Source organism: Gorilla gorilla, chromosome 5 (genome assembly GCF_029281585.2).
Source record: "Gorilla gorilla gorilla isolate KB3781 chromosome 5, NHGRI_mGorGor1-v2.1_pri, whole genome shotgun sequence".
NCBI lineage: Eukaryota > Metazoa > Chordata > Mammalia > Primates > Hominidae > Gorilla > Gorilla gorilla.
This window is the reverse complement of record NC_073229.2, coordinates 50,435,586-50,449,387: the sequence shown is the minus strand read 5'-3', so window position 1 is coordinate 50,449,387 and position 13,802 is coordinate 50,435,586. Positions and strand designations below refer to the sequence as shown.

General features: G+C 38.7%; 1 long non-coding RNA gene across 1 annotated transcript; it reads right to left on the bottom strand.

The window, feature by feature from the left end:
- Positions 1-9,525: 9,525 nt before the first annotated feature.
- LOC134758665 (uncharacterized) lies at positions 9,526-10,124 on the bottom strand. Its single transcript, XR_010134098.1, has 2 exons — positions 9,913-10,124; positions 9,526-9,763 (listed from the first exon to the last, which is right to left on the bottom strand). It is a non-coding gene; the product is annotated as an uncharacterized lncRNA (long non-coding RNA).
- Between the last annotated feature and the right edge of the window lie 3,678 nt (positions 10,125-13,802).

Genomic DNA, 13,802 nt, shown 5'->3' with positions numbered 1-13,802 from the left:
TTGCATTTCTCTGATGGCCAGGGATGATGAGCATTTTTTCATGTGTTTTTTGGCTGCATAAATGTCTTCTTTTGAGAAGTGTCTGTTCATGTCCTTCGCCCACTTTTTGATGGGGTTGTTTGTTTTTTTCTTGTAAATTTGTTTGAGTTCATTGTAGATTGTGGATATTAGCCCTTTGTCAGATGAGTAGGTTGCGAAAATTTTCTCCCATGTTGTAGGTTGCCTGTTCACTCTGATGGTAGTTTCTTTTGCTGTGCAGAAGCTCTTTAGTAACGCCGCATACCTACAACTATCTGCTCTTTGACAAACCTGAGAAAAACAAGCAATGGGGAAAGGATTCCCTATTTAATAAATGGTGCTGGGAAAACTGGCTAGCCATATGTAGAAAGCTGAAACTGGATCCCTTCCTTACACCTTATACAAAAATCAATTCAAGATGGATTAAAGATTTAAACGTTAGACCTAAAACCATAAAAACCCTAGAAGAAAACCTAGGCATTACCATTCAGGACATAGGCATGGGCAAGGACTTCATGTCCAAAACACCAAAAGCAATGGCAACAAAAGACAAAATTGACAAATGGGATCTAATTAAACTAAAGAGCAACCCTTCAATTTTTAAAAAACCACAATATTTGAGAAGCACAACAAAGCATAGCGCAATAAAATGAGGCATTCCTGTTGCCATCTCTACTCGGTTACCAGGAAAGGTAACGAGGAGCAGGTGTTGACATAAGCTCAACCTTAGTGTCCTGACAACTGCAGAGAGGCCCCAAGGGAGGGAGGGACTGTGTTTCTTCAGGGGTTGGTGTGACATGTGATTATTTCTTCTGTCTCCTAGAGGGCTTACGCATTGACTGCAAACATTTTTCTTTCTGGGATCTGTCACCTCTTTCTTGTCTTGTCTTGGCTTTACTCTTGTCTGTAATTCCCAGCTCCTCTTCTGTCAGGCCTGTGAGCAAGCCATTTCTGCCAGCTGTGTCACCCATCAGGACATGACTCCCACGGTGACTGAGAAGTGGCTGCCAGGTTGTTGCTTGTTCTTGTCTTTCCTAAATTCCTGCCTGCAAGAAATTTCCTAAATGTTTGCTCACTACCATGATAATGAGAGCTCTGCTCTCTGCTGTCTGCTGTCCCTGTTTGGACCATAAATACTTTCATAAGCTTTTACTACCTTCTTCTGTTTCTGAAGACTGATCATGAACTAAAAGTCAAACTTCTTATAATTCAATAATTAGTTTTTCAAAATTAAATAGATTTGTGAGTCACTTGTGTTTCTAATTCTGATTGAGTAGGGTAGTGCTGTTGGTGGGAAACATTGAGCTAAGAAAGGGATCAGATTCTAGAACTTTAGTTCAGTTATGACCCCCAAAGAAGAGAATGTCCAGGCAAGGACACTCAAAAATCATGAGTCCCCATACTTGGTCTAAGTCAGGTGCTACATAAGAATGTGAAATGAGATATGAAATAAATTTAATTTTCCATCATCAGTGGGGCTTGGAAGTTGGGATTGTGTGCAGCAGTCTTGCCTGGCTTCTGCAATAGTCTGATTAGTTTCACTTATTCGTGCAAGTAGAATTGTTTTGCACCAGTCATGGTACCTAATGCCATAACTTAACCAAACAGCACCACAAATATCTTCTGGTGAGAACACCGTGTTCTTCAGGGCAAAAGACAATGATTGTTGATTCCATCCAACCTACCCAATTGTGTAATTACCAATGGAGGTTTTATTAGAAAGTAGTATTTTTGTTGCTTATAATGGAAACTCTATTAGACCATCTTAAGGGGAAAAATTAATTTTGGGGCTCATGCAATCAAAGTTTCTAGGTGAATTTAGCTTCTGAAACATGCTTAGATACTGGACACAAATGGGACCTTTTTCTCTCTTCTCTTTCATTTCCCTCCCTCTCTCTCTCTGACCCTTCTCTCCCCCTTCTGCCCTCATTCCCTTCTGTCAGTGCACTTCTGTTTCATTCTACTCTATATTTCTCTCTGACTGTTTGTCTCTTCCTTTCTCTTCAAATCTCTTTTCTATCTCTGTCTGAAAGACCTCCTCCCCATTAATATATTTGATAGCTTTTCTGTCTTTCTTCGATTTGCATTTTCCCTTATATCCATTTCTCTGAATCCCTGTTTCTTTTTCTCTCTGTGACTGTCTCTTACATATACATGTGTGTTTGTATATATATATATGTATGTGTGTGTATATATAATTTATTATCTGCCTCTTGGGTTGTCTCTCTGTCCACCTCTTTTCCCCCCTTCCATCTCTCTACTGGCCTGTGTGCCTCACTGCCATTTTTTCCCTGTCATTCCATCTGTCCATTGTCTTTTTCTTTGTCTATATTTTATGTTTATGTTGTTTATTTCCCTGCATCTTTCAGTCTCTGTTTCTCTTTGTGTGTATGTATTTCTTTGTCTCTTGCTTGTGTTCTCTGTGTAGGTCTCTTTGAGTTCGGCTTTTTTCCTATTGATTACACTTATTTTCTCCTATGGAAGTCAAACATTTCCTACATGGCTGTGAAGAAGGACATCTCATATTTTCAGCTCATCATCTGAATAGCAACAGATCAAACATGTCAGCTCCATTTTGATAATCTGAAGAAAGCTTAGCTTGAGTGGCATTCCAGTTTCTCAACCAATCACTTTAGCCATGGGATGTGAGACTCTGATTAACCAGGACTTAGATTTGAACCCACTTCTGTGTCAGGAATACAGATTTTCTTTTTCCTAAACAAAGATGGAAAAAGACCAAGGCTGGATAAGTCATAATAGTAGTGGCAATAAAAATAATAACTATCATAATCTATTATACAAGGCTTTTATATATGAAGTCTGTCTCCCTCTTTCTCTCTCTCTCTCTGTTTCTCTCTGTTCCTTTTCACATTAAAAAACTCAGAAGATGCTCCCTTTTAGTATAATATATATAGTCCTTATACAACTGAAGCTTCATTTGTCCCATTCTAAAATGAGAAAATCCCAAATTATAAAAACCTCCAACTCCAGGAACTCTGCTGATATGAATTTCTCCTTAACTGCTTTGAACATGGCTCTTATTGGTCCTACAAACTATGATGAAATAATAGATAAATCTACCTTCAATACAGGTGGAAATAATAACATAACCACAATGAAACCATAATCAACGATCACTTCTGCCCAGTGTGATGAGATATTGAAACGCTAGGTGAAATCTGTTGCCCGCTGCTGTTTCATGGGGATGTAATCTCTTATGGAGAAAGAACGAGTCACTAGGACCCAAATGCAAAAGCAGCTGGAGTTATGTAACAGGGCACTCCTCACACACTGTCCCCAACATGTGTCTGCTACTACTGTCTATTTTGGAGGGAGTCATCAAGGAAAATATGGTTGGCAAAATTAGGGCAGATATCAATATCATTTGAGATTTGTCATGTCCATGTGAGTCTCTTTGGTTATGAACATTTTCAGGTATAGATCCCCAAGATGCTCTGTTATTAAGGTTTTCTAGTGAGGAGTCAATAGCAACTTAGCTCTTGGAGTCCTACCCCTATTTAAGGTTTAAATAATCAGATTGGACAGTTATGAAATACTAGACCATACCTATCTATGACTTCAGATGTGTGGGAGTATCTTGCCTTTAGCTTTTTCCACACTTTTTAGTTTACATCACTGGTTTTATTTAATAAAAGAAATAACAGAAAGGCATCAGGGGAAGGAGGAATTATCCTTGATTTGTCACATTCTCAACTTCCACATTCAGCCAGTTGGTGAATTCTATCAATTAAATGATAAAATATTTCTCAACTTAGTCCATTTTATTCATCTTCTTTGTAACCAGTTGACTTTAAGATACTGCCATTTTCCTCCTGAATTGTTGAAATAGCCTCCCACCCCATCGCCCTACTTCCTTCTTGATTCCTAAAGTTCATTTTCCACACAACTGCTAGAAATCCTTATAAAACTCAAACTATATCACATCTATATGATGATTAAACACTTATGGCATCTAGAATTAAATCTAGATTTCTTACCTGGCTAATAAAATCTTCTGTGATCTGCCCTTTGCCCATACTACTGAGTTCATTGTCTACCTTTTAACTGTCTCGTTTTATCAGTTTGGGTAACACCAGCTGCTATCCAGAATAAAGAGAAAAATTTCAGGGGACTAGCAAAATAGACATTCTCTTCTTATTCATGTAACAGTCCATTGCCAGATTGCTAATTGTCTAGATATTTTTCTCCACATAGTGACTCAGGAACCCAGGCCCTTCACATGTTGTGATTCTGCTCTTTTACTGGACTTTCTGCCCTCTGCTTCCAATGACGAAAGGCAAAAGAGAGAGGGTGGAGAAGGCACACTTATTACTTAATTCCTTGGTGTGCCAGCAACACACTTCACTTTCAGTCACATTTCATGGTGAGAACTAGTGATGTGACCCCCACCTAGATGAAAAAGCATGAAAGTGGAGTCCTTACTTGGACTGCCATTTCTGAGCGATATCACTAAGCAGCAGGAGGAGGAGTGCATATATTTTGGTGGAAATCCAGCCATCTCTGCCACTGACCTCATTTCTGGTTTTTTTAACATTTCAGGTTTGGTCTACGTTAGGGTGGTTTCTTCTGCCCGGAATATTTCTTTTCCTGATTGTTATATGTACATTGTCTTATTTCTAGCTCCTTTATGTTATTTATGTTTCAGCTTAAATATAACCTAAGACAAGATTTTCCTGATGACCAAATTCAGGTACTCTTTATTAAATATTAATTTTCTTCATATCAGTTATCACATTTGTGAAAGCCATATATTCAATTGTAAGACCTGGTAGTTGAACAATTATTTTTAAAAGTCAGTTGCAGTTGAGAATAATTAGAATGATTTGTAAATATATAATATGGTAAACATTTTATTTTAACATAAGTAAATACATGTATAAATGTATATTTGTTTGGCAGTATGTTGACATAGAACCAAACCTTCACTTGGAGAATGTGTCTGTTGTTTAGAGTTTTAGGTTATCTTAAATGCCTAAACAACACCCGTAACAAACTTTCTATCACATCAAATTTTGGTTTTTTAAAAAGTTTATGAGAATTTAGTGAAACATTATAAAGAATTCTGAATTTAGAAACCCTTTAGATTTTCACCTTATTTTCTCCATTTTAAAAGTTATTTTACCTATTCTAATTTAATAATATTTTATTAGACAACTTATCTTTATTATTTCCAAAGCATTTAATTGTTTAAGAACTTAAAATTTTGCTTTTAAAATTCACACTTAATTCACAATGAAATATTTACTTTATTTAAATATATAATTACAATAACAAGTCAATAGAGATGAACAGGTTTGTGAGCAAACACCAGCAACTTTTGGTAAACATTAAACTCAGCTAATGGAAGCAGAAGTATACAGGAAGGCCAAAGAACAGCTGTGAGCTGTTGGCATGTCATGGGCATCAGCTTGTTTACTGAAGAAATGAAATATGCCAGTTAAACCAATAAATCAATTCAATGAAATTGTCTATTCTACCTGGTCATTTTGTTTTCACTTAATTGATCATAATATAAACATATAATCTCTTTTTTTCTGGTCTCTGTCAATCTATTGATCTACAATTATTATCTATCATTATCATTTATTCATCTATTTATTTAGAGTATAAAATCAAAAGACAGACCTTGTCTATTTTGTTCAACAATATTCTAAGTACCTAGAACACTGCCTGGTATACAGTAGATGCTTAATAAATATTTGCTGGTTGACTACCCGAGGACTTTTGCTTCAGGAATTCACCTGTCTGTGAAATCTTTCCTCCTTTCTTGGGAATGTTTTGGTACTCTTGTGCCAATACCACACATTATTATTTTATAATATACTTTGATATCCAGGGTGCCCTCTTCCTCATTCTTGATTTTCCTTTGCAAAATTTTCTTGGCTATTTTTGTCCATTGACACATATATGGTGGTAGTGGTGGTAATATTTTCATAAGGCAGAATTCCATCATTATTATTCAGTATTAACTTTTGTGTTTTCCACATTTCCCTTTTATGAATATGAAATGATGTTATTTAAAATGGCATTTAAAAAATCTTCATTATTGTATTTTCTACAGAAATACAATGCTTTATCATACAAGACCTTCAAATCAACAATCTCGCTACACCCTCTTATCAATTGCATAGTCTACCTTTGAAATTATTTTGTGTATTTCCTTTGTACATAGTTATAACATGATAGCTTTTCTTTCTCTTCAAACTTTATAGCTTCTTCTTTTTCTGTCTCTACTGCATTGGAAGGGACATACAATAAACAGCTAGTAGATGTTTTAGCTGCCATTCTTGTTTTGCTTTTGAGCCTACCAGATCTGCCAATACTGAAGTTCTTATTCTAAGGCTTTGTCTTAGGTTTTTAATGCCAGAAACAAGGGAAAATAATTACTATCTAATTTCTATGAACCAGAGAAAACATGTCAAGAAGAGATGGGTTCTCTATGGTGTCCTATTCATTACTCAAAATGTAAGTTTTGTATGGATTTCAAATATAGCTAACACTTTAATGTTGCTCAAGTCTTCCATTCTGTTATGGTTCTCCATGAAAAAATAAAGAGGCAATCAGTTATCCATTGGGACTCAGTGTGCTGAACGAAAATTCCCAAGAAGAAGACCAATTTCAGGGGCAATTGGGAGGAGGATCTTCATGTCTTGGCCTTGAGGGTGAAGATGCTGAGGACTCCCTCTGATCAAGGTAATAAATGATCACTGAAAACAGACACGACCCCAGAATCCATATTCCTACATATAGTGCCAACTAGAGTAGGAGTTCAAGTCACCATTTATTTATTTATTACAGAAGAGGGTGTTGAGTTGCCATCAAAAAGGTTTTTTATTCTGTCTGTTCAAGTGGTAGACATGGAGTATTGAATAGCTACTGAGAACAAAATTTACCTTAGTTGATTTTGAACGGAAAGGAGTTTATTACAGACCTTAATATAGCTTAGAGAATCATCAAGACAATAGAAGGAACTGAATCAGGCAACCAAGGAAACCACCTCCTCTTCTACAATCAGGAACTCATGCTGCTCAGAACTGCCATATTCGGGAAACTCCGCCATTCAGTAAGCCCCCATGATCACCTGCTACAATCTGCACCAGTAACAGACACCCTGCGTGCTGCCTCTTTATATCCATGAAGTCAGTTATCAGACATGAAAATCTCTCCTAATTCTGACACAGAAAATAAGGCACCCCTACACTGGTGCCTTTTCAGGTCAAAAAAAAAAAAAAAAAAACCCTCAGCATGTCCAAACTTTACCAGAATGCCTCTGATTGGCTAAATCTAAATGACATCAAATGCTATCCAGGAAATGTTCTTTTCAGTTGCACATCTTTTGCAGTACAGGAGAAATGCACCGGAAGAGGTTGAGAGGTATGTTGCATGACAATCCACTACATATGGGAATAGGGACACTCAAACCTTCTCCTGTATTTTTCTTAGTAACACAATTTCCAGATCCAATCCTCTGCAATGGAAACTAGGAGGGATGGCATCATTACAGAATAGATAATGTGCATGTCAATAATTTTTAGGCCCAATAGACCTTTTCTACTTAATATACCACCACCACCAACAACAACTTTTTGTTAATCCAGTGCCAAGGAGAAATAATTGACATGCCTGTCGCTTATTCCATATTTTAAGCTATTTTTATGGCTTGCTTTCTTTAATGAATGATAAGCTCATTATCTCTTTTTAATCTTTCAAGCCATAGGCTTTGGTTCAGTCTAGAGAAGCCAGCATTACCACAATGTCCCTTTCAGTCGGCTGTGGCCAGGAAGTTTCCAGAAAATCACAGGGCAATCCGAGTAGCTCTTCTACAATGTGTTTTTCTCCATGGTTTTACTTATTCCACAATATAACATTCTTTTGCCGCTCAATAAACTTCAGTACACTAACTCCCTATCTGTTTCTCTAACATGCAGATTTGTTTCTTCATTAGCAGTTTTCACTTATGTTCTTGCTGTGTGGAGTGGTTTGCTATAGATTTTGAATAGCTGGCTTTTTCTTAGCATTCAGGTCTCTTTTCAAATGGAGTATTTCTAGAGTAACAATTTCTAGTCACTCAACCTAAAGAAGTTCCCTCAAATCACTCCCAATTACTTTTGTTTTTCTCCTCAGAGAGCACTCATTACTATATGATAATCATTCTTCATTTATTTGATTTCTTTGATAGCAGCAACCTTATTTGTCTCATAAAACATTGTCTCTCTAACTTAGATTATTACATAGCCTGTATTAGATAATAATATAAACAAAACCCATATAAATTAATCATTGGTACATTAATCTCCATTTTAGTCAGATGACACTGAACTAATCATATAGTAATTAATACACATGCTAAATAAGTAACTACTTCTATTTCAAGCTCTATCTCTTCTTTGCCACACTATCATGCCCTAGTTTCAAATTGTGTAGCAGATTTAGCCTCCTTCCATCCCCAATCATGATCCTAGCTTTCCACAGAACCATGACTCAGCCCCAACTCTACCTAATCCTTAGTGCCAAGCAGCCTCTTATCATCCCTACTTGCCCTTCGAACCAACCACACTTGGATAAGAGTTACCTCCATACCAAAGTAAAACCCAGTGTAAACAAGCCCCTTTCAAACACACACACACATATACACACACACATACACACACACACTTGGCTTTACAAACAAGATCCCAAACCTTTTCCTTTCATGGTTGGAAGTTTGAAATAATGTAAATAAGCAATTCTGCTCTAATTTCCCTTCATCCTCAGTATCAAATGGAAACCAAACCAAAACAAGTCAAATTACCATAAAAGACAAAAATCTTTACATTAAAAGAGTAATTAATAATAAACACTTTAATATATTCTTTAAATAAGAGAAATCTTCGTTTCATCATGTTGGCAATCCTAGCGAAAAGCTGTACTCAAAGTTTAAAAGAAAATTATTTTTTAAAAGACTTCTTGATTTCAGCATCAAGTGTAAAAGGCAAAACCTTGTAAAATTATAAGATTTTTATTTAAACATGAACAATTAGCCAATAAAAGAATCTGTTCCTTATGAATATGAAATGGGGTACAGATTATTGGAGCAACCCTTTTTCTTTATGATATGAGTCATAATTAAAAAATAAACTGCAGTTTATATGGTTTGGCTGTGTCCGCACCCAAATCTCATCTTGAACTGTAGTTCCCATAATTCCCACATGACTTGGGAGGGTTCCAGTCAGAAGTAATTGAATCAGGGGAGTGGGACTTTCCCATGCTGTTCTTGTAATAGTCTCACAAGATCTGATGGTTTTGTAAATGGGAGTTCCCCTGAACAAGCTCTCTCTTGCCTGCTGTCATGTAAGACATGCTTTTGCTTCTCTTTTGCCTCCCACCATGATTGTGAGGCCTCCCCAGCCATGTGGAACTATGCGTCCATTAAAACTCTTTCCTTTATAAATTACCCAGTATTGGATATGTCTTTATTAGAAGCGTGACAACAGACTAATACAGCAGTTATCTCATGGCAGTTTATTAGGAATATCTTATTAGAATATGTTAAACATCTTCTCACACTATTAGTTCCTGTGAGGTCTGATTGTTAAAAAGAGCCTGGAACCTTCCTCCTCTTTCTCTTCCTTCATCTCTCACCATGTGGTATCTGCACATGCTGGCTACCCTTCTTCCGCCACAAGTGGAAGCACCCTGAGGTCCTCATCAGATGCAGATGCTGGTGCCATCCTTCTTGTACAACCTGAAAATCATTAGCCAAATAAACTTTTCTTTTTTAAAAAAGAATATATTGAACATCTAAACTGATGCAATGTAATAAAACATATTTAATTTAATCCTATCATCATTTTTTCTTTTCAATGTGTTCTTTGGGGTTAGCCAATTCCTTACCTTGAATGAGCATTCAGGAAGGCTTCATAACCTCTCTGATAATGTTTAAGTAAAAAATGAAAGGTATTCAATTAGTCCCATTCAATAGTCAAATTTCTATATTTTATTCAAAACTGAGGCCTCACACTCTTGCCTATTCAAGAGTGTTGCAGATGAGAAGCTCACAAACAGTGAAGGTGCAAAATTAGCTTCTTTTGTTTCTACAGCTTGTGCTTCTATTTCTTCTACTTGATATAGTTTCAGACCCCTGCGAGTTGAGGCATGAAGAGCAGAAGAGGACAGTTTTTACTTGCCTGATATTTCATGTGCTTGAATTGAATGCTCTAGGGAAAACAGATGCATAAGAAGACTCTATTGTGAACATTTTCATGAATTCTTTGAGAATCCACACTCCCCTAGTTCAGAGCCTGGTGAGGGCTACTGCATCTCCATTCTCATGGAATTCTCAGTCACTAGGCACTCTGGAATACTAGCAGCCTCTTTCTTCTATGATCTGTTTCTCTTGGAGGCTGCCTTGAGATACTAAGACAAGCAGACCCCAGACCTTTCCCTTACTTTTGGTCTATGTCGATTGCCAAGGAAAGATGAATCTCTTTCCTTCTGGAAGTCAGGCAAATCCTAGTGTAGCTACTTGTTCTTTTCTCTGCTTGAAAATGGTACGTGAGTGCTAGGAAGGCAAGAGTGTGGTCCCTTTAAATGATAGGGAAGCGGGGAACAGAGTGCTGGGTAGAGGAGGGTATGGTCCCTGGCTAGGGCTCCACCCCCACGGACCTAGGTGAGAACAGGCATTTCCTGTCCAAATGTTGCATTTCCCAAGACCACTCTGGCCTGCCATGCCCCATCCTGTGCCTATAAAAACCTGAGACCCTAGCAAGGCAGGGACAGAAGCTGCTGGACATTGAGAGAGAGCACATCAGCAGAGGAACACACCCCCTGGGGCTTCAGGAGCTGTAAACATTCACCCCCAGACACTGCTGTGGGATCAGAGCCTCACAGCCTGACCATCTGTATGCTCCCCTGGAGGTCTGAGCAGCGGGCACTGGAGAAGAGAGCCACATCGCACTCCCTGCAAGGGGAACAAGGGAATTTTTTCTGTTTCAAAAATATGTAGCTAAGTTGACTCTTGGACTTCAGCATTCTTCAGCATACCCCAGGTACCAATCTACTGAATTGTCCAAACTCTGGAATATGTATGTACATTAAACTCTCCAAGAGGTCTTTTCATAAGAAGGTTTTTAAAATTTGAAATCCATTATTCATTAAAAATATTTTTGGCTGGGCGTGGTGGCTCACACCTAAGCACTTTGGGAGGCTGAGGCGGGCAGATCACCTGAGGTCAGGAGTTCGAGACCAGCCTGGCCAACATGGTGAAACCCTGTCTCTACTAAAAATACAAAAATTAGCCAGGTGTTGTGGTGCATGCTTGTAATCCCAGCTACTTGGGAGGCTAAGGCAGGAGAATCACTTGAACCTGGGAGGCAGAGGTTGCAGTGAAATGAGATTGCACCACTGCACTCCAGCCTGGGCAGCAGAATGAGACTCTGTTTAAATACACACACACACACACACACACACACACACACACACACACACACACACATATATATATACGTATATATATATATTTGAGAAAACTGCTTTGTGCCAGAAAGTGTTGGAGGTACTAAAGATACAACAGAAATAAGGCAGAAAAAATTATTCCTGTCCTCATGGGACGTATATTTTAGTGGTGTAGGAACAGATCATAGACAACATTTTAAAAGGTACATTAGTTAGTGTATTAGTCATCTGTTGTCACAACAATGCTGCATTACAAACAACACAAATCACCAGTGGCAGATAACAATATGCTTATATGTCTGGGTCAGCTAGGTGGCACTGCTAACCTTGGCCAAGCTCACTTATGTATCCACGGTGGACTCCTCTTCACATGCCTCTCATCCTCTTCTTAGGGCCGGTGGACTTGCCTAGAAATGTCCTTATAGCAATGCAGAAGCAAGCAAAATGTTAGCTCCAATACATACGCCAATTTCAAGGCCCAGAGTGTGTGACATTTGCTAATAACTCCTTGGCTGTAGAGGAACACATGGTTAGGCACAATGTTGAGAGGCAATTCAAGTCACCCATCCATAATGGGAGAGCATAGTAAAGTTAGATTGCAAAGGGCGTGGATATAGGGAGGGATGATGAATTAGGATCATCATCATAATCTACTACAGTCCACTTTTATTGCTACAATTTTTCATATTCTTCCAATATGAAAAATATGCTTACCCCTAATCTGGGATCACCAGAAGTCTCATGCAATCATGGCATTAGCCATCAAGTTCAAAATCTCACAATCAGGATGCAGGTCAGAATGCAGTTCTCCTTAATCCAGAAACATACTGATAGAGCTGGAGCCCTGTCATCTCGGACAAACACCGCCACTTTAAATTCCAGCTCCCTTTCTAGCCTCATGCATTTCAAGGAAATCACTTCTCTTCTAACTACAAGTAGCCAGAAAGAGCAGACAGTAAAACACAGATAAGACAGTTTGGGCACAGAGAAAGGTGGGGGGAAGGTCCCCTGGGTAACTGCCAAACTTCACCCTCATACAATGGGCCCTAAAACAGTGGGCCTTAATAAGCACATTCCTTTCCCTTCAGGTGCACTAAGATAGGGAAGCTAAAAGCAGACTCTGGGGATATGCCTGCAGCTGCAAAAAAGATGTATGGGAACAGACACACAACTCTCCCTCCTAGATAAGCACAACAAAGAGACACAGAAGCAGTCCAAGCCTTGGATAAACTCTCCCACTCTGAATCCTTAAAAAACTTAGTCTATAAGAGAGCGTGCCTCTGACCTAACTCGGCCAGAAGGCGCCTCTCAGGTTTGTTTTCTCTAAAATAAGTGTGTCATGACTGGTGAGCCACCTTTTCATGTGTTTCTTTCCTCTTTCTTTCTCTTTCTTTCTTTCTTTCTTTTTCTTTCTTTTTTTTTTTTGTTTGTTTTGAGATGGAGTCTCACTCTGACGACACAGTGCAGTGGCGCCACCTTGGCTCACCACAACCTCTGCCTTCTGGGTTCAAGCGATTCTCCTGCCTCAGCCTCCCGAATAGCTGGGACTACAGGCGCGTGCCACCATACCCGGCTTATTTTTTGTATTTTTAGTAGAGACACACGGTTTCACCGTGTTAGCCAAGATGGTCTCCATCTCCTGACCTCATGATCCACCCGCCTCAGCCTCCCAAAGTGCTGGAATTACAGGCCTGAGCCACTGCGCCCGGCCTCCTCTTTCGTTAATTCTAAGACATACAAACCACAACAATAGTAACAAAGTTGTCTTTCCATCAGCACTCAATACACAGTGCTGAAACTGGGTCAAGATAATGATAGTAAACATGCCCATTCAAAAACGGAAAGAATGGGGGACTGAACAGTCACTGATCCCTGGCAATTCTGAAATTCCACTGAACAAATGCTGCCTTGCACATCCCCTCTAGGGGTGGACAATATTCCTTGATTAGCCCCTGACTCCTTTCCTTGGGAGTTTCTCATTAGTCTACCTGTCCTCAGAATTCTGTGCTCTTTCCTTTGAAAAGTACTTCCTTTTCTCTTTCCCTCCTTGGCCACCTTTAAAGAGCACATAGGATGATCAGCACTTTGAACAACTTTCTCAGCCTGTTTCTTTTACATAGAGAGTTGCAGATACATTGCCCTTTTACATTTTAAACAACCTCGGTCTCTTTCAGTCCAGACTGGTGGCAGTTTTACCAATACAGCTGCATAAAAAACGTTGTGAGTTTTTTATATATTTGATCCCATGATACTCTGAATGCCAACAGCCTCACCCACAATTTTTTGGGAGACACAAAGCTCTTTCTAGACTTAATCACTTAGCACAAAAG